Source organism: Beta vulgaris, chromosome 3 (genome assembly GCF_026745355.1).
Source record: "Beta vulgaris subsp. vulgaris cultivar EL10 chromosome 3, EL10.2, whole genome shotgun sequence".
NCBI classification, from domain to species: domain Eukaryota; kingdom Viridiplantae; phylum Streptophyta; class Magnoliopsida; order Caryophyllales; family Amaranthaceae; genus Beta; species Beta vulgaris.
The window spans coordinates 18,269,841-18,290,269 of NC_079204.1; positions in this window are offsets into that span (position 1 = coordinate 18,269,841).

Below are 20,429 nucleotides of genomic sequence, written 5' to 3' on the forward strand. Positions count from 1 at the left end.
GTATTCCCTTCGAAAGACGAAATACAGGCGTGACTTCGTATTCCCATGACCTGCGATATCGATGAACTTTTTAAATAAATATAGGACACATTGATCAATTCAGTCCTAGGAAAAGCCATGGGCTACCACCATGTACTCCAACTCTCTATTTGTCCAACACTTCAGACGTGCACAAGTCTAAAGCTATTGCTATCCACGTTTCACTTTACTTGATTAATAATTTATTACTTGTTATGACTCACAAGCAATACAGATAATACAATCATCAAACAATCATAAAATTCCATTTTATCTTAGGATTGAATAAGTGATCAAACAACTTAACAACCCAGGATTAATTCCAACTTTAATTTAATCGTCCTTATTTGTTGAACCTAGCTAACAACCAACCAACCTTTCAAATGTAGAAATATCAACTTACCAAATAATGTCATCGGTCCTTATAAAGTAGTGAAATAATAAAAAGGGAACAACATGATTCAATCATGATCCAAACTAATATATATATATATATATATATATTAATCCCTCATATGAATTAATATAATAAATTTCTCAAATCTCATATGCTTGCATTAATCTCCATACAAACATAATATAAATCTCATAATAATCATGGTTCACACAACGGCATAAAACATGCAAATCTAACATAATAGAAATCATATATGAACTCAAAGTAGTTCCTATACATGATATTACATAAATCTCATCCTTAAAATCATGATATTAATCCAATCAACACATAGGTATGTACGTACCTTGTGTAGACAAATCGAGTGACCACTTTCACAACCTTAAAAGTCGCCTAAAGAGAATATTTCGCCTAAAACAACCAATATCAATCCACAATCAATCCTTTGTAAATTTACAACAATAATATAATACTTTAAACCCTTCTTAAAAGTATTTAAAAATTATTCTCATCCTTAAAACTTAAGTATTAAATCATAAATCTCCATCAACAATACTCTTTTCAAATTTCCAGCAATATATCATATATTAAAACACTTTACAAACATGCTTAAACATATCTAATGTCATAAGAACGACCAATATCATAAACTATAATATACTACTATGATTTTCCAATCTTTTAAACCCTAAAAATCCATGCTTTAATAATTGAACATCCAATTCAAACATAATAAGTAAATCTATTTCTTTAATACATAAATTATATAAACTTAACAATCACATCATCAAACTATAACTTTTAAACATAATCTTTATTAAAAACAAATCTTTAAAACATAAACTTTGTATTGAAAATAACTTGAGGCGGAAGAAATTAAGCAAACCAAAAAAAGAAGAGAGACACGCCGGCGGGGGAGGCGGTAACCGGTCGGCTGGGCAGGAGGCTGGTCGGTCGTCGGCGGTGGACAATGGTTGCCGAGAGAGAGAATCGGTGGAGGAAGAAAGAAGAGAGAGAAAATAAGTTGTGTGAGGGAAAAAGTGGGGTTTATGGGATTTTTATAGTTTCCCCTTGTGGGTTTAAGGTGATTAGACTTAAGTAGAGTTTAATGATTAATAAAATTAGTGTTTGGATTCGGAACCCAATTAAGATTCCTTTTCCTAATCCAAAAGTGGTTGGGTTTAGGGGTGAAAGTTCGGTGTGCGGTTTGGATTAGGACCTAATCCAATCCGATCCAAACAAAATTTGGATTTTAATTTTCCAATCCGAATCCAAACCAATTAGAGTTTGAATCTGATCCAATCCAATCCGAATTTTCATACTCTAAATTGGATCCGATCCGAAAATCCGATTTTTTAAAAGTCTAGTTTCTCGATGAAATAAATCAAGCACAACAGCAACCTAGTAGATTTAGAAAATGAGGAATTAAGTGTTGTTAGGGTTCTAGGGGAAGGGTGGAAGTGCTACGCCTCCTAGCCTACGGACTATGCTTTTTTAAAAAAAAAAATTAGTTAAGCATTTAAGCCCAATCAAGATAAATAATACAAGGCGTATTACTATTTGGTTATATTGGATTTTTGGATCCAATTACCCTCAATCCAATCCGATCCGAAAATCCAATTTTTCAAAAAATCTTAATCCGAATCCAATCCGAATACATTTCGAATCCGATTCCGAATTACTAATTCGGATTGGATTGGATTGGATTTTGGATTTTGGATTTTATCCGAATAACTTTCACCCCTAGTTGGGTTCCTCATACCCACTTAGAAATGCTTTTCAAAATCCCAAAAGTGTTTTTAAACTTTTCAAATATTTTTCAAAGCATGCCTAGACAAGTTATTTTAACTTCTTTAAATCATTAAAATAATTCCTTTGACTTTCAAATAGTTAACCTTAAAAGAAATAAATCATTTAAATACCAAAATACTACCTCCGTTTCCTAAGATCTCCCTTGTTACTGTTACTATAAATACCAATGAGAATTAATTTGTGTGGGGTGGGTAAAGTAGGAGAGAGAAAGAGGTTAAGATAAATAATCAAATAAAAAGAGGTTAAAGTAGGAGAGAGAAAGGAAGTAAAATTGAATTAATAATGTAATGGTGGACCATATGATAGGGACATGAGAGGGTAAAAAGGGGAAAAAAAATTCCAAATATGGAATAAAGTAAAAGAGGGAAGATCTTTTGGAAACGCACTTAAACGGAAAGAGGGAAGATCTTTAGGAGATGGAGGGAGTATAATTAAATATATATAACTATACATTAAAATATACTACCTCTGTTTTTATTTAGTTGCAACGTTTTGACTTTCACGCTTGCCAATATACAATTTCAAATCGTTTTATCTCTAATTGTATGTAAGTAAAAATTATAAAAATTTGATATTATGAAAGCTTACATCGAAACGAATCAAACAAGACCCCACATGACTATATTTTGTTTAACATATAAATCAATAAATGTGGTCAAATAAGAGAACATGAATAGTGCAATTTGTCAAACGTTGCAACTAAAAGAGAACGGAGGTAGTATTTATAAAATTCATATATTTACGGGGGATTACACCACTCCTCCATCGATAATGTCGTCACTATTCGTAAATGCTTGATGTTCATTCATATTTGAATATTGTTCTTTTGTGGTCTTTGTTATGTTCTCTAGTGAGTTAAGTGTTTTGTTTGATAAATAAACTTGAGCAAAGAGAAAAATCAGGAAAGAGGAAAAAAAAAAGAGAAATGTATCTTTTAACATTCACATATTTACGGGGGATTACACCACTCCCGCCTGGCCATACGCTTCTTGAATAGTGACGACAATATCGATGGAGGAGTGGTTTATTTTTTTCCTGAAATGAGTGAAGATAAGTTAACAGAGTATCTCATCTTGTTTTATCTTATCTTATAAGATCTTATATAAATTAAAATAAGTTGAACAGAACGAATCCTAAGATCAGGTTCTTCTGGATGTATCTTCTGTTTAGTTTAATTCAATTGACTATAGTTCAATTCGCATAATTTAATTTAATTAAGTTCAATTTCTATTAACTCTTTCTTTCTCTTTAGCCTCCCCTCTCTTTTTCTCTCTCTCAAACCTTAGCCTCCCCTACCCCTTCTTCATCAATTAGGGGCTGCCATGGATGTTTTCATCCATGGTAAGCCCCTTTTTCCCTTTTATTTCCAGTTTTTAATTCATTTTCTTGTTTTGTTCAATAAATTAGTCTCTCTTTATAAGATTTTCTCAAACTATGTTATGGGGTTTTTAGTTTCTGTTTTGAAAATCTCCTTCTCCCCTATGGGAGTTGTGAGTATGGTTCTTTTGTTTTTAGGTATGAGAAATTATTCTCATTGGTTGAAGTTCGAGACTCAACATGAAGGTATTGGAATTTCGGATGTGGTCAACCTGACTCGATCAAGAATGTTCTTCCCAAACTATATCAGAATGATAGACTTCCTCATTAATAGCTGTTTGATTCAGCAAATACAAGAGGGTTGTGCTTTATTGTTTGATCTGGTTCATTGTAGTTTTTTCGAAGACGAATTTGATTTAGTCTTGTTTAATTGTATCTTGTTTGTTATTTCCCTAGGAACACTACAAGAGGGGGGGTGAATTGTAGGTGTAGAAATAAACGTAACTTTTTGCGGAAATTAAAACTTAAACGAATAAACAAGCTAAAGGAACACAAGGGATTTTTACGAGGAAAAACTTCTTGGGCCCAACAAGAAGAAACAACCTCGACCACTAGGGATTTTAAACTCAACACTTTCACTAATTAGGCCAAACAACTCTGTTACAACCTAATTCTAACTCGAGCCCTACCTTGAGTTCCTAAACTCAAGTTCCTGAACCACTGTTCCCTTAACAGCAGTTCCTCTCAACTTCACTCGAAGTTTTCTCACACATACAAGCTTCACTCAAAGCCTTTCTCTTACAGAACTTCACTCAAAGTTCCCTTACCCCAAAAACCAAAATACAATTGATCGAAATAAGCTTAGTGGAATTAGAGTAAGAAGGCAAAGAACAAATGGCTATTATGAGAGAATGAAGGCACTGACACTTAATAAGTTAAACTCACTTAATTACTTAGTCAGACACATTTGGAACTTATCTAGACTTCTATATTTATAGTGTTAATCATGAAGAACGTGGGATAATGTTGAGTACACGTTTTAATCCATTTACCCATGATGTTCCTTCCCCTAAGGAACACGTTTACATCATGTCCCATGATCCCATGAACTATAAATGAACGTGGATAAAATGCAGCCATTACTCCTAAATAATAGGAGTTCCTTCAACATTATCCGAAAATCAGTTTTTATAAACTCTTTTTATCTTTAAATCTGAATTTCTAATCTTTAAGAAAATAATATCTTTGAAATAAAATCTTTCTAACAACCGGATATTTATTTTCTTATTTTCCGAAAAATAATATCTTTTCCAAAACAGATTTTCTTTTTAAAAACTGATTTTATCATTTGAAATTAGAAATAACTAATTTCCTATAATCTAGGCATGACTTACTCCATTATCATTTTAACCGTTACACGCCTAAGTCTAGTTCCTTATATTAGTTCAGTTCCTTTAACATAAGTGCCACTGAGTTTGTTCCTTACAGAGGAACAAACGCTTCATTCTCAAATATTCTGCCACAGTTCCTTACCATTCTTTCTTTGTTCCTTTACATTGGAACTAGAAAATAAAACGCCTAGCTTCTATTATTCTTGATCCAATGCTTGCTCCAGTATCAACATAGAAACTTCTTTACTTAGCCTTTGAAATCCTCTCTTGACTTCTTCATTGACTTTGTATTCTCCCAGTTCCTTGCATTGATACCTTAGACACCATACACTTAAATAATTCATTAGTTCACTACTTAGTTTGTTCCTTTGTTTCTTTGTCATTATCAAAACTAGGGTTCAACAATTTCCCCCTTTTTGATGATGACAACAAAGGTACAAACTAAGGAAAATAACAAATAATATAAGTGAATGAAAATAAAAACATAAAGAAGAAAATGAAAAATAAAACACAATTATATTTTTGATTTTTCATTTACCTTATTCAATTTTTTAATTTTTTTCAACTTTTTTAAGTTTATGTACAGTTTGTTCCTTAAATCCTTTTCCCCCTTTGTCATCCTCAAAAAGAATAGACTCTGCATGAATTGATGAATTGATTTAACACCTTAAGACCAATATGCAAGCACCATTAGTGGTTAAGTTAGAAAATCAAAGAGTAAACTTGCTCAAACATCAATCACATAATACTAGCCATTCCAAGGAAGAAATTATGCAAAGCATTTAGAAACATAGACAATATAGCAAAAGTCATTGATTATATACACTTGTTCCATAACAAAACAAAGAAAGAAAAGAAAAAGAAGAAACAAAAGTTGTGTTCCTTGATGAAAGAAACAGGAACAACAAAACAACAATAAAAGAAACTAAGAAAGGGAAGGGGAATGGTGTTCCTCTACAACTTCTTCTTCAACCACATCCTCCAACTTTTTCATCACCACCCCATGATGTAGTTCAACCTGTTCCTTCAGCTCCTCCAAAGTACGAGCCATAGTGTCCATCTTCTTTTGCTGCGCAACCACGTATCACTCAATTTCTTCATAAGACTTATCATAGTATCAGTTTTGGCATCCAAAGTCCAATGAAGATGATTGTAAAATTTTATCATATGTTGTGCAGGAAGGCAGACTTCATTAACCCAGTTAGTGTCATCCGGATTTTCCTGTTCCTTACCCTTGGAACTAGAGGCAGATGGGGGATGTTGTGAAGGAACTGGGGAGGTTTGAGTGGAAGGCTCATCTGTTCCAGGAATGGAAACAGAAGGTGAAGGGTGATAAATGGGAGGAAGAAATGGTGGTGTGGGTGGAAGAGTTGTGGAGGTGGAAGCAAAAGGATTTGGTCCTTTTATTTCATCCTTCAACTGCTCAAAACTGAAGGAACAGAGAAGGACGAAGGTGAAATGGAGGGTATTTTGTGAAGGAACAGAGAGTTTGGGAGATGGTGGAGGTAGTGGTTCCTTGAGAGTGAGGGTACCTGTTCCTCATTATCCGAAAGGACTAAAGGAGAGTCCTCATTGGAAGGAACAGGAACAGGAGCAATTTTTCGACGAGTGCTCTTTCTCACTCTCAAAGGAACAGAGGGTTTAGGCTTAGTGCAATGTGTTTGCGCCTCTTAGGTTTGTTCCTCGGTGTAGGAACAGGACAGATTATCCAAATTACATCATTTCCTCTTCTAAATCTAGTTGGAGCAGTTTTCTTTTTCCTGAGGAACTGGAACCATTTTTCCTTGAATGAGAACACCTTCTTGGACAGACAAGCCAAGTCCATTTAGGGTCTTCTCATTCAAGATGTTCCCTTGTTTGATCCTATGGTGGTCCAACCCGAAAGTCTTACTTCAAAGTGATGAAGTAAAGAAGTTATAAGGCACCGTACCCAATACACAATGTTTTCAATACAGTGAGTTAAATGTTGAATGAAGAGGGAAGGGAATTGATTTGTATGTGGTGGTCTAAGCAAAACATGTAACACATATCCAAGAGACACCATTCTCTCTCTTTAGTTCGAGGAATGAGTGCTCTCCAAACCAAGTTAAACATATACTTTGTGAAGGGGAGAGAGTAGGTTATGGTTAATTTGTTTTGGCCAGCTGTTCCTCCAAAATATTCTAAGATTTTGTCTTGAGGAAAATTCGGAAAGGAAACAGTTCCTTTCCTTTTAAAATACAAATCAGTTCCTTTGCAAGGAACTTCCCATACTTTGCTTAAAGTTGCTTGATTAAACCTTATTTTCTTGCCTCTAACTTCAGTTGTGCAAGTTCCATTAGTATTAACAAAATTTGCACAAAACTCGTCCATAGCTAGAGGAACAAGAGCATTATTAAAGGCGAATTCAAACAAGAATTCCATGCCTTGTTCCTTTAGAATGGTGTTAATTCTAGAAATTCAATTTTATTTGCCCATTCTAAATCGACGCAAAGCCCAAGACATACCTAGATTCACTTCGTTGACCCTTTTCTTGGAAGACGAAGAAACAGTTCCTTTGGAAGGAACAGGTGCAGTTTCTTCTTCTTCCCCCTGAGATTGTTCCGGGGTTTCTTCTTCATCATCTTCCCCAATCAATTTTCTTCTTCTCATGCTCCTTCTAGGAGATTCTAATTGCTGTTCCTCTATGGGGTTTTCTTGAATTATGTCGGTTTCAAGGGTTTTAGTTGGAGATGAAGAAATTTCCATTTTTGAAGTGTCGGTTGTTTTTGGTGTTGGAAAAGGTGAGTTTCTTGAAGTTTTTGCCATGATTTATGAAGGTTTGGAGGTTTTTATGGAGTATCAAAGGGTGTGATGAGGTTTCGGATTTGGTGAAGATGAAGCGTTTGAGAGGAACACGGTTTCCTTAGATGAATTGAAGAAGGGAGTTTTGCATGTAATAGTAATTATGACACGCGGGAAAGAAATAAAGCAAAAGAAAAATAAAAATAAAAATAAAAGAAAGAAAACGAAAAGATAAAAAGAACCAAGATTTAATTAAACTGGTTCCCCTTAATTTTTGGGATTTTATCGGATTTTTATGAATTTTAATTTTTGAAAGAAAATAAATGCTAAGGAACTTGTGCTATAGGAACAACTAATGCTACATTCAATATCCTTCATACTATGCATGTTTCTTGACCTTAGGAACAGTAAGGGGAGTATTATGTGACATTTGTGAGTTGTTTAGTTTCTTTGACTTCATGGTTATGTTTTCAACATTCCAATTTGCAATGGTCTTAGGCAATTAAACACAATTATTTTTAGCACACAAAGTCACTCAAATTGATTCAAACATGGGGGAATTGACATAGGAACAATCACTTAATTTTTATTAAGCCTAACTCAAGCCTTAATTTCTCATATCTATCTCTTTGCAAAGGCTTAGTTAGGATATCAGCAATCTGATAATCAGTTTGACAAAACTCAAGTTTGATCAAACCTTTTTCGACATTTTCTCTTAAAAAGTGATGTCTAATATGTATATGCTTTACTCTAGAATGATGCACTGGATCTTTAGATATACTTATAGCACTTGTATTGTCACAATAAATAGGAACACATTCAAAGTTTATTCCATAGTCACTAAGTTGTTGTTTTATCCAAAGCATTTGAGAGCAACATGCAGCAGCAGCTACATATTCTGCTTCAGCAGTGGATAAAGCAACTGTGTTTTGTTTCTTGGTACTCCAAGAAACTAAACTATGACCAAGGAATTGTGCCATACCTGAGGTGCTTTTCCTATTAACAAGATCTCCAGCATAATCTGCATCTGCATATCCTTTTAGTTCGAATGTATCACTTCTTGGATAGTAGAGTCCAAGATCATCTGTTCCTTTAAGGATCTAAGAATTCTCTTCACAGCAGTGAGGTGAGACTCCTTTGGATTTGCTTGAAATCTAGCACACAAACCAACACTGAAAGCTATGTCTGGACGACTAGCAGTTAGATAAAAAGTGAACCAATCATTCCTCTAATTTTGTTTGATCAACACTTGTTCCTATGGAGTCTTCATCTAATCTAGTTGAAGTTCCCATAGGAGTGTGATTTTCTTTGAATTTTCGAGGCCATATTTCTTTAATAGTTCCTTTATGTATTTTTGTTGGTGAACAATTATTCCTTTTTCAGTTTGTTTGATTTGTAGTCCAAGAAAGAAATTTAACTCATCCATCATACTCATTTCAAATTCATTGCTCATGAGATTTGAGAATTCTTTACAATGTTTCATTAGTAGCTCCGAATATGATGTCATCAACATATATTTGAACAAGCAAAATATCAGTTCCTTTAGATTTTAGGAACAAGGTTTTATCAACCTTTCCTCTTTTAAAGTTTTTTCTAAAAGGAACTTAGATAATCTCTCATACCATGATCTAGGTGCTTGTTTTAACCCATAAAGAGCTTTATCAAGCTTGTAGACATGATTTGGGAGATTGTTATTTTCGAAACCAGGGGGTTGTTCAACATATACATCTTCTTTAGATAGCCATTTAAAAATGCACACTTAACATCCATTTGATATAATTTAAATCCCATGTAAGCAGCAAATGCAATTAAGATTCTAATGGCTTCTAATCTAGCTACAGGAGCAAAGGTTTCTTCATAATCAATTCCTTCTTGTTGGTTATAACCTTTTACTACAAGTCTAGCTTTGTTTCTTACAATGGTTCCATATTCATCTAGTTTGTTTCTAAACACCCATTTTAAGCCAATTACTTTTTGTTGTTTAGATGAAGGAACTAGATGCCACACTACTACAAAAAAGGCCTAGGAAACCGGTTGAAAATGGCCTAGAAAACCGGACTATAACACATCTCCATCTCACAGGTGTCCTAGGCTAAGAGACCGGTTATAATGCCTGGTTTCCTTGTTTATTTAGGAGACCAGTTGACAGGTAAAACCGGTCTCTTAGATAAGTATATATAGAATATATAAAGAGGTTAGGAGACCATTTAACATTAAAAACCGGTCTCCTTGCCTTACCCTTTGAAACCATTTATTGACCACAACCGGTTTCTTAGGTTTAGTAAAATGTTACAATACATACATTACCATGTATTTGGGGCTCTCTTCGTATATACGCTTTATTTCTATTAAAATAATTTTTTTTTTTTTTTTTTTTGACAGGTTTGTATAACAATTTATAAATAGCCACAACAATATAATAAAATATAACGACTTGCTTGCTTTATTCATCATGTGAAAAAAATATTTGCTACATTTAAGTTATAAACAAAATCAATTTGATTCAAAAACATCAATTTCTTCTAATAATGTCTTAAAATAAAATTTCTATAATCTAATGCTAGCTACTACAACTAAAATTCTAAAATAATTAAATAATATGTACAATTCAAACTTGACCTTCGTCTTCAATCTCCATCTTCTTGTGTTTGATTGTTTAAATAATCCACCCACCTATCTCTTAACTCGTCAATCATCTCTTGGGAATAAGTGCTAGGAATTCCTGGAAAGTACTACAAAATATTTTCAGAAAATTATAATTAGAATTAGTATGAATATGTATGTTATTAGTATGAGCAACAATAGCATTCTCTTCGTTCTTCATAAATATTTTCAATCCCAAAAAATTATATATTAATGAGTGACGAAGTTACCTTATCAGGAATTAATTGTCGTCTACTTGCGATAGTTTCAATCATGTAACGACAAACATAATAGCCACAATCATTGGAGCCTAGAGCTTGACGAGGACACTGTCATGAAAAAGTTAAGATAAATCAACAACTGACATAACTATTTCAATTCAAATGTGTCATTACATATAGTATATTTTTAGATATATTATTACACAAACTTCCACCTTACAGGATTCTTTTTCAATTTCTTGACGTCTTTTCGATGAACCATGCTAAATTTTACAATACCTCTACGAAATTTTCACCTAACTTAATTAGATGAAGACATTGATAATAAGATAATTTAAAATAATAGACTATGATTAGGTCACATACTCATTGATGATCCGTTCAGCAAATTCACGAATATAGTCTGCTCCACTAGGATCAAGCCAAAAAACTGTTCCGTTCCAAGGGCTTATGACAGCTAGCATCCAATGTCGACTATATGCAACTTATTAGCAAAGGCAAAAAAAATACTCGTATACACTAATTTAGATCAAATTTCAATATATTACGCATACACACTTACTTTTCATGGAAAGGTGCAAAAAATAGTTGATTAAGGTTCTTGCCTCCATTGCACCCGAAAACACGACATAAATAGTCAGATCGGTCTTCTTCTATAGTTGGAGTCCATTGAGCTAGGTAATTAGGATCACAAAATCCATACACCCCATATTGTTATGCTGTCTAACAAAATTAACGAATATATCAAATGTATAAGATAGGAATGGTGTATGTTATGCTGTCTAACAATGCTGAAAAATTTGCTCTCATAACTTCAAACTTATATACTTTCTCCGTTTTATTTACCAAGGAAAATAGACAGAAAGAAAATGAGGGACCCATGTAATAAGGATAGAGATAGAAAGAAGTGGATATCAAAGAAAATAATATTTCATTTATTTTGAAACGATCTAATATGGTAAGTGTTTCATTTATATTAGAACGTGGGAAGTATTAAAGTATTAACCATCAAATTAGGTGATGATGTTACAATTATAATTTCAAAGTAATATATCAAAGTAATTATTAGGCATTTCTCAGTTCAGAATTCAGATCCTTCTTCCCCATATTTGTGCACTTCTTAGTTCTTGGGATACATCACTTCTTAGTTCTTAGAGAGATAAACAGGTAATCACCCACTTGCTGCTTTGCCTCACATTTTGATAGATCAAACATTCATTTATTACATTACATCCACAACATTTTAAATTGTTGTTTCTTGCTACTTTCTGATTTCAAACATTCATTGATCATCATAGATTTTGAAATCTGATTCTCTTACACAACAACCCCAAAAATATTCAATCGAATTTTACTAATTTTAATATCTACATCTTTTCATGCATCTTATTTGTTGATATTTCTGTAATTTTCTCTTAACTTAGCTTTAGTTTACGCTCTCTTCTAAAGGGTATCTCCAAATTCTTTTTCTCTCCTTAATTTGACTCATTCTCTACGCAAGTTATGGTGATAATGTTCTCTGAAATTTTCAGGTATAAGAGGCTTGAAGTTTTGTCTGCCTTTCACGAATGCTGTAAGTTATGCATATGCCAGATTATTATGGCGGACCTATGCCATCCATATGATCTAATTTTTCTACTTTTTCTTTCTCAATGTTAATTGAATGTTGTTTGGTATGGCTGATTATATGTCCTGATTTGGATTACTGTATATTTGTATTTCCCTGAAATAAGGGTTTTTTTAAAATCGGAGTCTACAATGGTTGTAATAGAATGTACTTTCTTCCTGCCTTTCATTCATTCATTTTATAATGATTATGCAAGTGGTAACCTTCTCATAAGCTATGTCTAATACGGATCAGTATAGATTGAGTTGTGTTTCCTGAAGCTAAGAATCACTCAATTAATCAGTATAAGTTATTCAGAGACCAACAGCAGCACTACAACATCCATTCTTAAGAGACCAACAGCAGCACTACAGCATCCATTCTTCCATGTATGTAAATAATAAAATTTAGTTCTAAATACCTTATGTTCCTCCCTAGGAGCAAAACAGCAGCAAAACATATTGGATAGAACAGAGGTAATAAGAGAGATATGGAGGAGTTATAGAGTTAGTATCATAGAGCTAACATCATATTGTTTCTCCCACAGCTATCACAATGATAAATTAGGCAGCAAAACAATGGAATAAGTGCAAAACAGCAGCAAAACAGCAGCATTTTAAGAAAGGCATAGGTATGGAGGAGCAAAACAGCAGCAAAACATATTGGATAGAACAGAGGTAATAAGAGAGATATGGAGGAGTTATAAAGTTAGTATCATAGAGCTAACATCATATTGTTTCTCCCACAGCTATCACAATGATAAATTAGGCAGCAAAACAATGGAATAAGTGCAAAACAATAGCATTTTAAGAAAGGCATAGGTATGGAGGAGCAAAACAGCAGCAAAACATATTGGATAGAACAAAGGTAATAAGAGAGATATGGAGGAGTTATAGAGTTAGTATCATAGAGCTAACATCATATTGTTTCTCCCACAGCTATCAAAATGATAAATTAGGCAGCAAAACATTGGAATACGTGCAAAACAGCAGCATTTTAAGAAAGGCATAGGTATGGAGGAGCAAAACAGCAGCAAAACATATTGGATAGAACAGAGGTAATAAGAGAGATATGGAGGAGTTATAGAGTTAGTATCATAGAGCTAACATCATATTGTTTCTCCCACAGCTATCACAATGATAAATTAGGCAGCAAAACATTGGAATAAGTGCAAAACAGCAGCAAAACAGTAGCATTTTAAGAAAGGCATAGGTATGGAGGAGCAAAACAACAGCAAAACATATTGGATAGAACAAAGTTAATAAGAGAGATATGGAGGAGCTATAGAGTCTTCATACCTGTGGCAAATTATGTTCACTAATAGGTTTAGTGTCGTAGTCCATTTCGCGCAAATGAATACTCGTGGGGGAAGGATTGGGCAGCTGATAGTGAAGCTCAGGTTCTTGTTGAGTCACAGCATCCTCAGGCAAACGAACATTATGGTATTAATCTATTGACTATCATTTCTCTCTTTTTACAAGATAAAATACAATGGTGGGACCATTTACAAGGTGGACAAGGATCATATCCAATCACACATATGAAACATATGATTTATCAAAAAAAAAAAGTATACTGTGAAGCTGCATTAATAATGCACAAGTGGGGTTACAACAATGCATATATAATAAGGTTGTTGATAAGCATTAGTAGTGTTATAATGGTATTAATCTTAAAGCATCAATGGCCAACTGTGATATCAATGAAGTTATACAAAAACATATCAATGGATTAGTAATCATAAAGTTCAGTTGAACTACAGCAAACTGTCCATTCATATCCAATTTGAGGTTCCAACCTTTCTTCTATTAGTCCATTAATATCCAATTTATATCATAATGTATATATTTCTAATTCCTCATTATGTTCATGATAACAACAAAGTTATAAACAATATACCTAAATGAAAAAAAAAACACAATAAGTTATGAATAGCAAGAAGAAAATAATTGAAAGAATTCATTGAGGCATTTAAACAAACACATTGTAGGCAACTAAAACTGAGATGAAAAGCTTGCTAACCAGAAAAAAAAATTTGCACGAATCACCTTTACAAGTGCACCAATTTTATACTTTGTCTTTTTCTTCCCAAAAGAATCACAAATTGATGAAAATAATATAAAACTCCAGAAGAATTGATGAAAAGAATTGACGAGAATCACAAATTGATGAATATAACAATGAAAAGCTTGCTTGGCAGACAACAAAAAAATTGCTCGAATTACCTTTACGTACAAGTGCACCAATTTTATACTTCTTCGAAAATGTCTTTTCTTCCCAAATGAATCACAAATTAGCGAAAAGAATCACACATTCCAGAAGAATTGACGAAAATAATTGACGAGAATCACAACTTGAACAATGTGAGAGCCTTGATTATGAATTTTACGAAAGCAAAGGTGAAATTTTAATGGAAGAATTTGGATTATGGGGGAGAATTTTTGGATTATGGGGTGTGGTGGTTGTAGGGATGGTGTGCGAGTCGACTGAACTATGAGATTGTTAAAGCTATGGCGTAAGTTGCTATGGCAGCAAGAAGCAATGGCGTAGTTTTTTTTTTTTGTTTTGACAGGTTACATGTATTAATCACGATCTAGATTCTAGAGTAGTATTAGGAGAGGTAGTTTTTTTTTCTATTATATTTGTTGCATAATTTTAAAAGTAAATAGTTTTATATAAAACTTATACTGCATTAGTATTAATTAAAAAGATATTAAAGTTTAAAATTATTATATTTAGGAAACCGGTTAAAGTTAGAAGTAGTCTCCTAAATCTTCACAATAAGAATACATACGTATAATAGTGTATTAAGTTAAAAAAAAAATTGAATTAAAAAAATAAAATATATCAAGGAAACCGGTTGTACTTGGAAACAGTCTCTTATTTCACAATAATATTTTTTATTAGTCAAATACTTAAACTTAAGAGACTGGTTTTAGATAATAAATGGTCTCCTATATTTAAGAAATGGGTTAGTAACCTCAACCGGTCTCCTATAGGTAGTCTCTTTGGCCATTTTTGTAGTAGTGTCATACCTTGTTTCTTTCAAACTCATTTAATTCAGCTTGCATTGCAATAATCCAATCAGAGTCAGTTAAGGCTTCTTCATGATTTCTTGGTTCCATCATTGATAGGAACGCATGAAATGCACAAAAGTTCCTTAACTGAGATCTAGTTTGCGTACCTTTGGATATGTCACTGATAATGAGTTCCACAGGATGTGACTTTTGTAATCTCCAAGGTTTTGGTTGAAACTCTCTTAAAGGAATATGTTGTTCCTCATGAGTTCCTTGAGTGGATGAGGAACTCTGCTCAGTTGTTCCTCTGTTAGCCTCGGTGGACTCAGTTCCTCCGTTTAGAGGAACAGGAGTATCTTCTCCTCCTTGAGGAACAGGAATGTCCTTGATCTCATCATTTTCGAATTCCTCGTTCCTTTCCTCTTTCACTTCTTCTTCTTCTTGTGAATCTGTGTTCCTTGAACTAGGTTGCGCTAACCCTATCTCATAGTCATCAACCTGTATGCTTGGATTATGTTTGTCAGATTCATCAAAGATTACATGAACACTTTCTTCAACACACATAGTTCTTTTGTTATATACTCTATAAGCTTTACTATGTGAGGAGTATCCTAAAAATGTTGCTTCATCACTCCTTGCATCAAATTTTCCAAGATTATCTTTTCCATTATTATGCACATAACATTTGCATCCAAATGTTCTAAAGTAGGTGATATTTGGTTTCTTTCCAAAGTAAAGTTCATAAGGAGTTTTATTAATGATAGGTCTCATCATGGCACGATTAATTATGTGACAAGCAGTATTAACAGCTTCAGCCCAAAAGTTCCTTGGAAGTTCACTAGCAATTAACATGGTTCTAGACATTTCCTCCAAAGTTCTATTTTTCCTTTCTACAACACCATTTTGTTGTGGCGTTCTAGGGGGCATGTCCTAGACGCTTGTGCCATAGAAGTGAATCATCTTCAATAACACTAAGACAAGTTAAATTGATTTGAGGAACAAGGTCTAGATCCACAATCTATGTGTTCCCTTTCCTTGTTCCTTCCAAATAACCTTCTTAGTTTTAATGTTGATGATTAAGCATTTTTCTTTATCAAATTTTACAGTATTTCCTTTGTCACAGAATTGAGAAATGCTTAATAGATTATGTTTTAGACCTTCAACTAAAAATACATTTTCAATGGAGTGTAATGGTGACTTACCCACCTTACCCATAGCAACAATGTTACCTTTCTTATTATCACCAAATGTTACACTGCCACCTTCATAGGTTGTGAGTGAGAGAAACTTCGTTTTGTCTCCTGTCATGTGCTTGGAACAACCACTTTCGAGATACCAAGTGTTGTTCCCCCTCACTCCAACCTGCAAAAATCAACTAGTTGTTAGTTGAAGGAACCCCATCTTTCGTGGGTTCCTGTTCTTGACTAGGATTTGTTTTGACAACCCATTTTTTCTTACTTATTGTCACATTTTTCCCAATCATCTCAGATTTTATTGACATTGATTTATGTAATGACCTACCTTGCCACAATACATACAGAACTTATCACTAGGTAGATCAACATATTTCTTTGTCTTGTTCCTTTTCTTGTAGTTTTCAAAACCAAGACCTTCCTTCCTTTTGGTCTGTGGTTTCTCAATCCACTTAGGAACTTTCATGATTTTGCCTCTGTTCCTTGCGACAACCAGTTCCTTTTTAAGATTACAGATCTGTTCCTTTAAAATATTTTCTCTTTATTTATTTTTTCAATCTCAGATCTGTATCCTTTCAAAGGGGTTGATCTTATATCAAAGGAACTCAGAACAGGGACAAATTCCTTCAAGTGTGAAATCTCTAAATTAATTAGATAATTTTCATTTTTCAAACTCTCATAACATTCTTTGATTTTTAAGTTTTTATCAAACAAATCAAAAATCTAGTTTCGACATCAGTTCTCATTTTCTTAAGCCATTCTATGTGTTCCTTGCAAACCTTTAAGGCTTGTTCCGTTTGTTCACGTTTTTCACGTTCATCTCTACATTCAAGAATTGCATCATAAAGAAGATCATATATTTCAGTCCTAGTTTTACCATCTAGTTCTGACTCAAGTCCATGTTGACTTACCTCAATTTTTCTCATCTTCTTTTTCGTCGATGTTTGCCATAGGCAAAGGTTTGCTGTTTCTTCAGTTGGTTGTTCCTCTTCTTCTTCCGTCTCTGAATCTCCCCAAGCAGCTATCATAGCTTTGCGCACATTTGCCTTAGAGAAAGGTGCTTTTGATTCTTTGTTCCTTTCAGCAAAGCGTTCCTTGTTCCTTTCTTTGGTTTTGTCGTTTTCCCAAAGAGGACATTCTTTGATGAAGTGATCTGTACTTCCACATTTATGACAAGCAGCTTTGTTAGAAAATTTCTTAGTTTTACCTTTGAAGTTTCCATTCTTCATGTTCCTGTACATCTTTCGAAATTTTCGAACCATGAGGGCTGCTTCTTCTTCTTCAGAGTCCGAATCATCTTCATCATCTGCTTTGAGAGCAATTGATTTTGATTTGGAGCTTTCACCATATTCAGTATCAAGGTGAAGCTCATGAGTCATAAGTGACCCTGCCAGCTGTTCTAAGTTGAACTTAGTGAAGTCTTTTGTTTCTTGAAGAGCGTGACTTTAGCCATCCATCTGTCCTTAGGAAGACTCCTAAGAACTTTCGAACCTGTTCCTCAGATGAAATAAACTTTCCAAGAGAAGCCAACTCATTTATAATGTTAGTAAAACGAGTAAACATGTCTCGGATGCTTTCTTTGGATTTCATGCAGAACAGTTCATATTGATTCATAAGTAAATCAATTTTCGATCTTTTAACTTCATTAGTTCCTTCGTGGGTTACTTCTAGTAAATCCCATATTTGCTTTGCGGATTTGCATCCCATGATCCTATTATGTTCATGGGGTCCAAGTCCACAATGCAATAGTTTAATAGCCATGGCATTTACTTCCATTTTCTCAAAATTAGATTTATCATAATCAGAGAGGGGTTTAAGAGTTACCTCATTTTTGTCATTTGTAGTTGTGACTTCGAAATCACCAACTTCAATGACTCTCCATACCTGATAGTTTTCAGCCTTGATGAATATCTCCATGCGGTTCTTCCAATAGTTGTAGTACTTCCCATTGAACATAGGAGGCCTTTGAGTGGAATAACCTTCTTCAAGTTTCTCGGTGGTATTCATTGTTCCTTGGATCTTTTCCTCAATAGGGTTTCCTATCTTACGTGAGTTCTAGCTCTGATACCAATTGTTATTTCCCTAGGAACACTACAAGAGGGGGGGTGAATTGTAGGTGTAGAAATAAACGTAACTTTTTGCGGAAATTAAAACTTAAACGAATAAACAAGCTAAAGGAACACAAGGGATTTTTACGAGGAAAAACTTCTTGGGCCCAACAAGAAGAAACAACCTCGACCACTAGGGATTTTAAACTCAACACTTTCACTAATTAGGCCAAACAACTCTGTTACAACCTAATTCTAACTCGAGCCCTACCTTGAGTTCCTAAACTCAAGTTCCCGAACCACTGTTCCCTTAACAGCAGTTCCTCTCAACTTCACTCGAAGTTTTCTCACACATACAAGCTTCACTCAAAGCCTTTCTCTTACAGAACTTCACTCAAAGTTCCCTTACCCCAAAAACCAAAATACAATTGATCGAAATAAGCTTAGTGGAATTAGAGTAAGAAGGCAAAGAACAAATGGCTATTATGAGAGAATGAAGGCACTGACACTTAATAAGTTAAACTCACTTAATTACTTAGTCAGACACGATTTGGAACTTATCTAGACTTCTATATTTATAGTGGTAAACATGAAGAACGTGGGAGTAATGTTTGAGTACACGTTTTAATCCATTTACCCATGATGTTCCTTCCCCTAAGGAACACGTTATACATCATGTCCCATGATCCCATGAACTCTAAATGTACGTGGATAAAATGCAGCCATTACTCCTAAATAATAGGAGTTCCTTCAACATTATCCGAAAATCAGTTTTTATAAACTCTTTTTATCTTTAAATCTGAATTTCTAAACTTTAAGAAAATAATATCTTTGAAATAATATCTTTCTAACAACCGGATAATTATTTTCTTATTTTCCGAAAAATAATATCTTTTCAAAACAGATTTTCTTTTATAAAACTGATTTTATCATTTGAAATTAGAAATAACTAATTTCCTATAATCTAGGCATGACTTACTCCATTATCATTTAACCGTTACACGCCTAAGTCTAGTTCCTTATATTAGTTCAGTTCCTTTACTAAGTGCCACTGAGTTTGTTCCTTACAGAGGAACAAACGCTTCATTCTCAAATATTCTGCCACAGTTCCTTACCATTCTTTCCTTGTTCCTTTACATTGGAACTAGAAAATAAAACGCCTAGCTTCTATTATTCTTGATCCAATGCTTGCTCCAGTATCAACATAGAAACTTCTTTACTTAGCCTTTGAAATCCTCTCTTGACTTCTTCATCGACTTTGTATTCTCCCAGTTCCTTGCATTGATACCTTAGACACCATACACTTAAATAATTCATTAGTTCACTACTTAGTTTGTTCCTTTGTTTCTTTGTCATTATCAAAACTAGGGTTCAACATTGTTTTACTTTTTTTTTGAAAGAGAAATTTCATTAATTGAAGGCCAAACGACATCTACAAAGTAAAACAAGATACAATTAGACAAGACTAAATCAAATTCGTCTTCGAAAAAACTACAATGAACCAGATCGAACAATACAACACAACCCTCTTGTATTTGCTGAATCAAGCAACTATTGATGAGGAAGTCTATCATTCTGATATAGTTTGGGAAGAACATTCTTGATCGAGTCAGGTTGACCGCATCCGAGATTCCAATACCTTCATGTTGAGTCTCGAACTTCAACCAATGAGAATAATTTCTCATACCTAAAAACAAAAGAACCATACTCACAACTCCTACAGGGGAGAAGGAGATTTCCAAAATAGAAACTAAAAACCCCATAACAGGATTTGAGAAAATCTCATAAAGAGATACTAATTTATTGAACAAAACAAGAAAATGAATTAAAAACTGGAATTAAAAGGGAAAAAGGGGCTTACCATAGATGAAAACATCCATGGCAGCCCCTAGTTGATGAAGAAGGGGTAGGGGAGGCTAGAGTTTTAGAGAGAGAAAAAGAGATGGGAGGCTGGGGTTTTTTTTCCACTTTCAGATTTGTGTTTTAACTGTAAACGTGTAAGT